We start from the raw sequence: 13,163 nt of genomic DNA, 5'->3' as shown, positions 1-13,163 counted from the left end.
GTATAGAAGTCACGTGACAAAAGAACGAACGATTCGGATCGAAAAGACTCAAAAGCTAACTACTCAGTTCTGTTTCCTGTACATAACCTACGGAGGGTTTGCGATGCTTTGCGCATGCGCGCCCAGATGAAACTGAACGAATCACTCTCCGAGTCACTACGTCACTACACACACCGGAAGTTTGAATCATTTTAGTGACCCGGTTCTTTGAATCACGTTCATCAAAATGAACGAATCTTTTTTGGGGTCATTTAGTTCATCTCGTTCTTTTGATAAAAAAATAAAATTAAATGTTGCATTTTCAATATAAACGACCCCCAACACGTCTACATACACAAATCTTGCCTATATGTTCAGTAATTAAAATATTACAATGCAGCTAAAGACATTATAATAAACAGAATGAGTAGCTCACCTCTCATATCTTCCAGTCTGAGTCTTTCATTCTTTTGAATCGATTGCACTGCATAGCGTCTATGGGAGTCACGTGACAAAAGATCAAGCGACTCGGAGTAGAAGAGTCATTGAGAAAGAATCGCTCAATTCTGTTTCCTGTACATCTATTTGTTTTTCTGATCACGCTAAAGATTTGTTCAAAAAGGACAAATCGTTCATGAACGACCCATTACTACATATTCATGTTGGAATTGGTGTAGGGTTGTTTTCCGAGTTTGGGCTTAGCCCCTTACTTCCAGTAAGAAGAACATTTTAGACGATTTCATGTTCCCAACTACATGGGAACAGTTTGGGGACAGCCACTTCCTGTTCCCACATGACTGGAAGAACTTGACTGGCCTGCACAGAGTCCTGACCTCAGCCCGATAAAACACCATATGGATGAATTAGAGTGAGTGCAAGCCAGGCCTTCTAGTCCAACATCAGTGTCCTGACCTCATAAATGCGCTTCTGGAAGAACGGCCAAAAATTCCCATGAGCACACTCCTAATCTTTGTGTAAACACTTCGTCATATTAAACCCTATGGATTAAGAATTGGATTTTACTCAAGTTCATATGCATGGAGAGGCAGGTGATCTCATCGTCTATACCGCTTCATCCTGTATACAGGGTTGTGGGGGGCCTGGAGCCTATCCCAGAAGACTTCGGGCATTTTACAGTCCATCACAGAGCACACAATCACATGACTTAGCCTAATCTGTATGTCATTGGACTGTGGGACAGTACCCAGAGGAAACCCACCAAGCACAGGGAGAACATGCAAACTTCATCAAGTTTGCAAGGTTGCTTTTTGGATTTTTTTAAACAAAAATTTCAAGACAATCTTAAACATTTCAGAGCTTGCTTTTGAGGTTTTAATTTTAGAACTACAAACCTTTTTAGACGCATTGTCATCATATCACATGATCACATAATTTAAACCTTTCTGGACACATTCTCAAGGACATAGGATCCTAAATATGTTCTCCAAGCTCACCAGAGAATACTTCTAGGTGCTATTTTTCTGAGCCCTCACTAAGGTTCTGGAAACGCTCCAGTAATAATTGTTACATAAAGTCAGTAAAGTCATACAAAGCTAGCTTGTTTTCTACATCCGGTCTAAAATAAAGTCCTAAAATAAAGTCCTAAAATAAAACTACATTGGTAATAATTTCAGTAAATGTAATTCACAACCAATGAAATGTAAAATGTAATCATTGTTTTAAAGAAAAATCCACCTACCAGTTTGTTATACAGTTGACAAAAATGTGAGTATAAAAAATTGACAGAAATTATACAGTAGTTACAAATAAAGAATTTGTTGTTTAAAAATGAATGTTCATGATGCTTTCAGTGGTCATAGATAAGCAGGAACTTATTAAAGATAATTTATATAAAGAGAATGCATACACAGGGGAGGTTGTTTATTTAAAATTATGTAATTGTAAAATGTCACAAAAAAAAAGAAAAAGAAAAGGAAAAGTATGTATTCAGTTATTTTATATTTATGTATGTAACAAAAAACCCCGTGTAAATTATTTTATTTTAGAGTTGCAGTCATCTTCAGTAAATGTATATTTCTGGGGTTCCGATTTATTATTATAAAATACATAGATATATACATTTATGCGCAACAGTTGGTTCCAACCAAGCAAGATGACTAGAGGCATTCCACGAGTGGTGTTAACAGATGGTATCAGCACTGGGACGTTTAACTATATGCTTCCCAGGCGTTCTAATAACTGTCAGTTGCAGAATGGGTGAAAATCAGCCGGAATGGACCGCAGTACTGAGGAGAGAGCAGCTGCCTGCCAAATCCCACACTGAAAACCAGACATGGAAGCACTTTCAGCAGGAAAACACATCTGAGAATGTTGTGTCATCTGTAACACCACGTTGTCTAATTAATAATTATTTCTTTCAAGTCATTCTGAATTGTCTCTGAATTATTTATTTTGTTTTATTTACACCTAGGTGGAGTTACAAAATAACTAGCTAGTAGTAACCTTAGTTAGTAACCTAGTAAAGATCTATCCAATGAGGGAAACTACAAAGCACTTTGGTAAGTTGCTCTGGATAAGAGCTTCTAAAACATGCTTCTAAAACTGTATCCCAAATCCCTCTCTAAGCCCTAAATCTAGCTAATCTAAGCCCTAGCGCATTAGCTTTCCATTTAACACTATTAGGGATTTAACCAAGGAAACTGGAAATTAAGAAAGAAAATAGTCAAAAAAGTTAACATTTACATTAACTGTCAGTCGCCAGCTCCACCAGTCACGGTTAGTTAGTTCTGCCATTCTCTGAAGTATATGTGTTGGTGAAGCAAAATAACTGGTTAAATGAGCAAACAAATTAAAATCTGTTGATAATTAAATAGTGTTTGTTGGCTGTGATATAAAAGCTATGCTGATATTACACCCAGGGGTCAGGGGTAGCTCAGTGGTTAAGGCATTGGACTACGGTAGGATTCCAGGTTCAAATCCCACAACCACCAAGTTGCCACTGTTGGGCCCTTGAGCAAGGCCCTTAATCCTCAACTGCTCAGATGTATAATGAGATAAAAATGTAAGTCGCTCTGGATAAGAGTGTCTGCCAAATGCCTAAATGTAAATGTAATGTACACCCTATACATAATTCTATCATGCCGGTATTCAGCACAACAGCATGATCTTCTGCACTCACATAAAAATTTGACAATCATACAATTCTCATTTATATTGTGATATGATAACACGGCTAAATTTACATCCATTAATGAAACATGGAAAAATGGTAAAATCATTCAGTCTTTGTTCCTCAGTCTGTATAACATTATTTTTTATGTATTTGATTAAATTATAGACACTATAAGCACTTAAATACAATGTCATTTGAATTGTGAAGCCAACAAAACAGCAACAATATGCACAATAAAAATAAAAACTTAATACAATACATAACACATAAAAAAACATAACACTAATCGAAAACACAAAATAATCACATGACCCATCAAATCTGCATCATACAACAGTTAATATTGATCAATGAATGTGTTCGGACAAGCAGCGACCACAACAAGGCTGATGTTTCATACATTTCAGAACATAACTGGCAGATTTGATGACTTGTGTCACTCCACTTGTGTGTGTTCACTCAGTCTGTGATTCACTGTGCACGATGAACACACACGTCTCACGTCTTTGAGTCTGTTTAATGTGTTATAACTAAATGAATGATGTGTTTATGAGCATCACCAACATGGAAACGCAGGAACACCGGAGTCATCATCACACAAAGATGTTCATCACAGCCTGAATATAAAAGGAATATGTGTATTAATAACCATAAACTGGACTGTGGTAGTTTATAATCAACAGTATCTAATCATCTCTTCTTCAAGGGATCATCATCTCCTGTTTCTAATTAATCATTCAACATTTCTTCATTCTTAGTAACATCTGTGTCATAGCAGGAACATGAGCAGATATTTACTCAACACATCACTGCTCTTATCCAATCACAGGCTTTGGAGCTTTTTAAATAATGAACACTACTGAGTCATTTAGCTCTTGTTCTACATTTATATTTAAGTGCAGACTTTAAAAACAAGCTGAGGTGAATTTTACAGGAATGACAGAAGACGTAGGTAGGGTGCTGGAAGAAGTGTCAGAGTGAGGAAAGCGGCAGCTTAATTATAATATTTGTGCATAAAAGTTGAGAATTAAGTTTGCTTCAGAAACAGGGAAAAGCAGCAGTATGAGATCAGAGGTAGCAGGGTGTCACAAGGAGACGGGGTGTTTATTTACAATCACTCTCATGCACTCAATTGTGACATTTTGTAGACTCTGACTGACTCCCTGTCTTCACATGGATTTAAAATCAACTTCACTGAACATAAAACATTAAAGCATTAAAGCATATTGTTAGACAAAAATATATAAATAAAACAGTGATAACACTTCTAACCTGCTAATCTTATATTTATTGGGACTAAATAGAAATGTACAAACTAATGATTAATTACTTAAATAATTAGTCTTTTATCATTTCAACAATAATACAAAAACGTCATTACTTACATCACTTTCTGTAGTTTGTAATGTTTCTCATCCTTAAGAGCAGCGAGCAGCTTCTTTCCTGAGTCTCCTATTTTATTAAAGGACAGATTCAGTTCTTTCAGGTGTGAGGGGTTTGATCTCAGAGCAGAAGTCAGAGCAGCACAACCTCCATCTGAGACACCAAAATTATACAACCTGTAGAGAGACACAATGACACACTCTTCATCAAAGATCATGCAGAGGATAAGGAGTATAGAAGATGAAGAAATGAATAATATTCATGTCTTGTATAAACCAGATTACTTGCTGATGATTTAAATAAATATTCCTGAATTATACATCTAAAAATTGTCTACAAATTGGATCCATCAGGTTCTACAGGTTTAAAAGTGAAATTCACAATAAATAAAAATTCTACAGAAAGACTGACATAAAAACAAAGAGATTTCAGAAAGTCTGAAAGTGAATCTGATTACATATTCTGCTTAATTTAATAAAATCTGTGAGATTAACAGTTGTCAGTTTTACACGTTATTTTGTTCTCGTCTCAGAAGCTGGTGTAAATTAGCAATAAGAGTGTTGTTGGAGCGGTTGCCAGGTCCCCGGTTTTCTGATATGTCTCTCTATGACTTACATGTTAATCACTTTTGTTCTTTTAATAACATAATGAACATAATGAACACTGTATTATAAAACACAGAGAAATTGTACATGAATGATGGGTTGCATTTAATCATCTCTCCAAATCAAAGTTGTCTGAGTCTTTAATGTGTTATAAACATGATTAATAGAAAATCAAACACATGCAGCACAATCCCACTTTATATTCGGGATCTTTATTTTTTATTTTTCTTTCTTCTCTACTTTAGTTTTTTATCAATAATGTTTCTCCTTTGACTGCACTTAATTATTGTAAGGATTTCTTGAATTTTGGTAGACCTCCTTTTGTCTACTCAGTGCTCAGCCTGTATTCTGCTTGTCCCGCCTGGATCCAGGGAACCCCTCAATGATACACACAAGTCAGTGCTCAGTGAGACGTTCAAAGTTTATTGTGGGAGACAGGAGTATATATACGCACACACACAAAGAACCAAAGAAAAGGTGGATGCAGGAGTGTTTACATCCAGTCTAGAATGCTTTTAACAGATAAGGTAAGGAAGAACATAAATTTAGGAGTAGCTCTACATTTACGAGCGTTTAACAGTTTTACGACCTTTGACATAAACTTCCATAGGATGTGTTTATTGAAAGCACAGCTTATGTCGTGAGAACAGGAAGAAAGTCACTCTGTTCTCATGCACACAGAATACAATGAAACATACTAAAAATCAAATATTCCCTACAATTCCCCCCTTTTATTCATAAGAAATATCGTTGAATAAAACTCAGAGCTTTCAAGAAGTCGCTGGCGGATAATAGGTCATCGGACGCGGCGCAGGAACATAACCTGAAACATACTTGTACAAAAGATTTTGCACACAGCGAAAAATGCATGGACCTAAAAGACACAACAACAAACAAAACCGGTACGACAAGGGAGAGATAAGGAGCCCATTGACCAAACAAAGTATACCAAACTCCCCAACCTACTTGACCCTTTTCATCATCCTTTAACTGAGAAGCAACCTCGCGCATCTTTTCCAAAGCAGTAGAAATCTTTCCATGTTCATCATCATTAGCTGGAATGTATGTACAACAACTATCACCTACCATAGCACAAACACCCCCCTTCTCTGCGAGGATTAAATCAAGGGCCATTCTATTCTGTACCGTGGTCAGTCGAAGAGCAGTTAATTCCCCTTTAATACCGTCTACAGCAATATTAGTGGCATTAACAAAAGTAGCTAACCTGTAATGTGTTACCTCAATCTGATTCCATAATTGAGTCACACCATATTGAGGAAAAAAAGCATGCCAAAATTTAACTGCCTTAATCTGTAACTGATGATCAGGGGGAGGGAATGGATCACTATCTCGCTTAAGGCGAGCATGATGTTGGGTTCCACGAGGGTTTCGTGTGACCAGTGTAAAAGAGCCTCTAAATTGAGAAGGGGCACAAATTCCAGCCCAGTTAGCAGGGAGGAAAATGTAAACAGCCTTATCACAAACCCAATACCAATCTGAATAGTGATTAATGGTCCCACGGGGGCCAGGGTGGATTACTGAGCAATTACCTTCAGGACAAGAACGATCTGGAGAATAGGGAAAATATGCTTCACTACACATATCTAGATGCATGTTTCCAAGAAATACAGAGCCATTTCCTATAAAGCAGTAAGGATATTTAAAATTGGGCAAAGTGAAGACCTGGAAAGCAGTGACGAGAGCTCTTTTCCTCGTGCTGAAGCGGAGGAGGCTAATATCTAAAGCACTAAGTGAATAGTCACAAGGGTTTGAGAAATTATGATCGTAGTGCATCAGTCTGCACCACCAGTCAGACCCTGTTTGATTCAAAAATAAGCTATGTGTCAGGTTAGAGTTAATATACTGAGTACCATTTCGACAGTAGGAACTAATACAAACTCGTGCAGCTACTAAGAGAGCTGATTCATTACCAGGTAGGGGTCTCAGTGACATCTGTCCTACAGCGGAAGGGAAATGTTGGCACACATAACAAGACTCATTGGTATATTGCTTAGCGGTCCAATTAGCGAATCTCCAAAAAACATTATCATGTGGATGAGGTTGCACTATGTACAACAATCCCTTGTTCAAGATTAGGAGGACAAAAAGAAACTTCATCCTAAGGCAGGGGAGGTTTCCACTCTACTCCTAGTGCTGTTCTACAAACTCTACAGGATGGAGTGTGATCAAAAGAATACACAGAAATATAACAAGTTGAGTGCAAACTCATAAATAACTACTAGTGGTGAACTATTGCCTTTCTTGACGATACAGTGCTCAGAGTGCGGGCACGCCCAATCTGCACTCGTCCCACCTTACGAGGCGCTAAGACACCACCAGAAATGCTACACTAATAGCAGAAGTAAAGTCGTTCAGTGGCAACCCCAGACGATCCCTCTGTGTCACGTCACTCTCTCTATGCCACATCACGGGTTGAACATCACTGCAGCACGTCTTTAGTCTAGGAAACAAAAATCACAGAGACAGAAAGATAATAATACACACGCATTTATTCATCCTTTGGTCTCACGCCGACAGGACATCTCTTCAGCCTAGTAGCATGAATCCACTGTGGAAAAAGATCAGTTAAGACAGCAGTACGAGTAATTGCGATTATTTCTGCTGGTCCATCATATTTACAATCTCCCAGTTTCCTGGGGGTCAAAGATTTTACCAGAACAGTATCTCCCACATTAAAAGGATGTGTGGGTTTTGTTGAGGGTATTGGAGTCACATTAGCAATTTGTTCATAATGTTTAGTTAGAGTATCTATTAGAGCAGCAGAATATTCAGCAATATGTACATCAAGATCAGTTGTTCCTATCGCGGGTTTACCTTTCCTCCATGGCACGGGAAAGGGTCTGCCAAATATAATTTCATGTGGGGACATGTGCACGTCTTTTCTTGGTGTCATTCTCATTTCAGCTAGAACAGCAGGTAACAGATCAACCCAGTTATTACTTCCCATGGTTTGCATTGCTTTAGTCAATTTTTCTTTCAGTGTCCTATTTGTTCTTTCTACTATACCTGATGACTGTGGATGATAAGGAATGTGAAAATACCAGGACAGTGAAAGATATTTACACAAATTCTGTGTTACCTGAGATGTAAAAGGTGTTCCTTTATCTGAGTCAATAGCATGAGGCACGCCATAACGAGGTATTATTTCTTTCGCTAAAACTCGGGTCACCACCTTTGCATTCTCATGAGCACACGGGAAAGCTTCCACCCACCTAGAAAACTTGTCTACCAAAACCAGAAGATATTTGAATGTGCCACATGCAGGCATATGCGTAAAATCAATTTGCCACTCTGCAAACGGGGCAGTAGGTAATGGAAGACTTTCATGTTTACCTAAACCCTTTGTCACATTATTCTGAGCACACACCAAACATCTAGATATTAATAAATCAATTGTTCCAAGCATGTTGGCTATGCAAAAGAGTTTTTTCATATCTTCCTTAACCCCCCTTCGCGCGCGATGTGTAACACCGTGGAACTCGCGCACGAGGAACGGAAGACAATGAGACGGCAGGCACAAACGACCATCAGCACAATACCATAAACCATCAGAAGCAACATAGGCACCTTGAGCTTGCCAAAAAGAGGAATCATTTGGCGTGGCTGAAGCTTGCAAAGACCATAAATCTACATCAGGAATCAAAGAGCTAGCAAGAAAGGATGTATTGATCAAATCAGAACCAGAATCAGGAAAGAAAATCTGTTTTTGAGCTGCTTTTTTAGCAATACGATCAGCTAGAGAATTACCTCGCACTTCCATAGAGTCCCCAGAAGAATGACCCTTAGTTTTTACAATAGCGAGAGTACTAGGTAAATGGCATGCGTCTATCAAATCCTGAACTAGAGAAGAATGAGAAATTGGCTTACCCTCAGCAGAACGAAAACCCCTGGATTGCCAGATGCGGCCAAAGTCATGAGCGATACCAAAAGCGTAACGAGAATCAGTGTATATAGTAACATCTTTTCCCTCAGAAAGAACACACGCACGAGTTAGAGCAAAAAGTTCAGCTGCCTGAGCAGATGAGAAAGGGAGAGAGTAAGCTTCAATGGTTATATCTGGCAATGCACACACAGCATAACCACAAAGAAATTTCCCATCATACGGTTTTGAACAAGAACCATCTACAAACAGAGTGTCACCAGTTGCTAATGGAGTAGAAGACAGATCAGGGCGTATACTAGTGGAGTGAATGATCTCTGAACAGCAGTCATGATCTGTATCTACTAACGTGTCGTCCTGTGCATTGATCAAGCGTGCCAGAGCATATCCAAGGGTGTCAAAAGAAGAGGTGGATTTTATCTCTAAGTTACTTGTAGAACAAAGGATAATCTCATACCCAGACCTTCTCTGAGCCGTCATATGTTGTGTTTGAAGGTTCTGTAGCACTTGTTTAACCTGATGTGGAGAATACAAAATTAAAGGATAAGAGAGAACAATCTTCTCAGCATCTTGTACCATCACCGCACAGGCGGCCACAGCCCTGAGACAGGCAGGCAAACCTTGTGCCACAGCATCTAAAGTTTTAGATAAGAAAGCACATGGTCTCATCCCCCCCCCATGCTCCTGTGCCAATACAGCAGAAGCGGTGCCCCCGTGCTCACACGCATATAGATGGAACGTTTTCTGATAGTTAGGCAGGCCCAGTGCTGGAGCGGAACATAGGGCCTTTTTTAGTTCCTTGTATGCCTCAACCATGTCAGCAGTCCATGTCAGAGGTTGTTGGAGCGGATCGTTGTGTGAGATAGCCGTCCTGATGCGTTTATCATGAAATGAGCAGTCAGGAATCCACTGACGACAGTAGTTGATCAGTCCCAGGAAAGCCATCAGAGCATGTTTAGTGCTTGGACGTTTAGTGTCGAGAATAACCTGGATTCGTTCCTTTGAGAGCCTTCTTTGGCCTTGGGAGAGCTCAAAACCCAGGTATTTTACAGTGTCTCTGCAAAACTGTAATTTAGTCTTTGATACCTTGAAACCCTTCTGTGCCAGGTGTTTCAGGAGACAAATGGTGGCTTCTTCGCAGACAGCAGGCGAAGCGGCGGACACCAGTAGATCATCCGCGTAAGATAGGACAACAGAATCAGTGGGGAGAGTTAGATCACCAAGTGCATCTCTTACTACAGCCGAAAAAACAGCCGGAGAATCAACACAGCCTTGAGGAAGACGCGACCAGGTGAACTGACGCCCCCTGTGGGTGAAGGCGAACAATGGCTGTGTCTGCTCTTCCACAGGAACACTGAAGAAGGCAGAGCAAAGGTCAATAACAGAAAAATGTGAATGATGACAAGGTATAGAAGAAACAATGGACAGCACATCAGGCACAACAGGTGCTACAGGGATAATTATGTCATTTATTTTTCTTAGATCTTGTGTAAATCTCCACGTACCATCAGGTTTCAAGACTGGGTTAACAGGTGTGTTATAAGAACTTACACATGGTTTAACAACACCCTGCTTGAGCAGTGAGCTTAAAATCTCATCTATTCCTGAAGCCTTGGCCTCAGAGAGTGGATATTGTTTGATGTACACAGGTTGCAAGTGTTTTAATTTAGCTTTATAAGGCACACAGTGAACTAACCCCACCTCATCCTTATGTTCAGCCCACAGACTGCTTGGCACACATTCAAGGGCAGCAGGAAGAGAGCTGTTCTGTGAAGAAAGGAAACAATTATTTACACGCATATTTGTAAGGTGGGAGAAAGAAACTGAATCAGGCACTTCAACAGTGAGTTTCGCTCCAGAAAAAGTCAGGGACATGTGTAGCCTGCTCATTAAATCACGACCTAACAGATTAAAAGGACAATCAGGCATGCAAACAAAACGATGAGAAAGATGAATTCCCTTATCTAAAGGACATGTTACAGTTAACTGGGGAGTAAAATAATTCCGTTGAGCAACCCCTTCAATTCCCACAGAGCTGATACTTTTATTTGAGAGCGGCCCCTCGTAATCACGACCCAAAGACGACATTGTGGCTCCTGTATCAACCAAGAAAGAGAATACGGAACCATCTATACATAATTCTATAAAGGGCAACTCATTAACCTGAGGTGACTTGAAAGTACAAAGTAACATTGCGGGGCTGGAACTCTGCGGGCATCCCTATGCATCATATGCTCCTACCTGCATCCCTGAGAAGGGATTGGGTCTATATTGCTGTTGTTGTTGTTGTACTCGCTGTGGTGGCTGCTGGGAAGGATTAGGAGAAAACACCTCATTAGCATCATTCAATTGATTATACACATTTTGTCCACTACGTCCCTCATCTCGGGCCTTCGTGTGACATTCACGAGCCCAATGACCTTCTTTATAACAATAATAACAATAACCAGATCTACGGGGTACACTCTGACCCTGCAGACCTCCTCTACCTCTTCCACGGCCTCTTCGGCCTCCTCTACCTCTCTTTTTTCCACCTCTGTATCCTTCACTTTCCACAAACAAACATGCCACTTGTTTATTCTCTAAAATACCATCTCCTTCTAGTGTTCTCACACGCTCACCTAATTTTTTAATAGTCATTGTAGAACGATCTGACAATTGAAACTTTAAAATTTTCACGATTTCTGGTCGACAATTATTCAAGAAGGTTGTAAGAAAAAGTGGGTTAGGGTTTTCTTCAGGGAGGGGCATACCACCCAAAAGGGTCCAGGTCTCTCGAAACCGCTCCAGAAACCTGGATGTAGTCTCATTCTTCTCTTGTCTACAATTAGTTACCTGTGACAGATCTTGACTAGCTTGTTGACGTGCAAGAAGATAAGTAGTTAGCTCATCTTTTAAAAGTTTCATAGCCTCATTAGAATTACCCCAATGAAAGTCATATTCCTTCTTTTTCCGTCTTCCCCCACCCTCTACATCTTCCTGTTTCACCACTACAGTCCATCTGTCTTTTTCAGGATCTAAGCATTTTACTGTTTTTATCAAATCAGCCTCATCGTACCCATCTCCCAAAACCGATTGCAAAATAAAGCGGTAATCCGCACCCACGAGCTGACAGTGCCTAGAAGCCTTTATCAGCATATCAACAAAATGCAAAGGTTTGTTGGGAGAAGGGAGCATCTTAATAATGTCCTTCAGCGTGCTTACGGATGGTGGAAGGATTTTTGGACCCTTTGGTCCCATAGAGAAAACAAACGCAGTGTTTTCTTGTCGAGGTTTGGGGCGAGACCTCTCATCCGGACCTTCATCGTCCGAATTATCATCATCCTCACCATCAGTATCCTCGGGATCATCCGATAGAGGGCTGTCAGAAGTTCGTCCTGACACCTTCTTGGGAGTCTTTCCCTTTCCTGAGGCACACACTTCCGACGAAGGTGAGCACGGTTTTGTGGGTACAGGGGAGACAGGCACAGATGGGCAGCTCACAAAAGGATTAGTGGGATTCAAATTAGGATAGATTTTCTCAACAATTAGTTGGTTAGATGCTGACGTTACTATGTCAGCATGATATGGAGGAGGGACCGGAAAGGTTGAGTGAACAGGCGGCTTGAATTTAGTTTCAGATGTAACCTTTGGAATCTTTTTCTTCTGTATTTTAGTTTCTTTTATGTCTAAATATTTATCCCAAAGAGCTTTCATTTCTACCCATTTTTGATAACATGAACCCATGTAAGGATAATCCCAACCTGGATCACCCATACCCTCATATATCTGAGAGTAAGCAGAGGCTAGATATTCAGGCTTAAAAGTACCTCCTCGTGGATAGGTTAAAAATTGAGATTGTGGTTCAGTCCACCCTGATAAATTATCAAGCCAAGGTGTGGTAAAGTAAGTAAGTCCACACCTATTCATCCAGTCACGCGGAACCTCTTCTGGGTCCGGCTTTGGATAAGTAGTTGTGTTCTTATTACCCATTTTATAAATGTGAATAAACCCGCGACAGAAAAAACCAATATCCTCAACAAACAACACACAATACTTTAACAAAGACAACAACAAAGAGCTCAACAAAGACAATAACAAAGAGCGGGCAACAGAATACAGCTTCCACACTATGCTTCAGTTCAAGGAACCTTTCAGAAGCGAGCGCGCGCTAAACAGGCGT

This window comes from Clarias gariepinus, chromosome 28, assembly GCF_024256425.1.
Source record: "Clarias gariepinus isolate MV-2021 ecotype Netherlands chromosome 28, CGAR_prim_01v2, whole genome shotgun sequence".
NCBI classification, from domain to species: Eukaryota; Metazoa; Chordata; class Actinopteri; order Siluriformes; family Clariidae; genus Clarias; species Clarias gariepinus.
Note: the sequence above shows the minus strand (reverse complement) of the source record.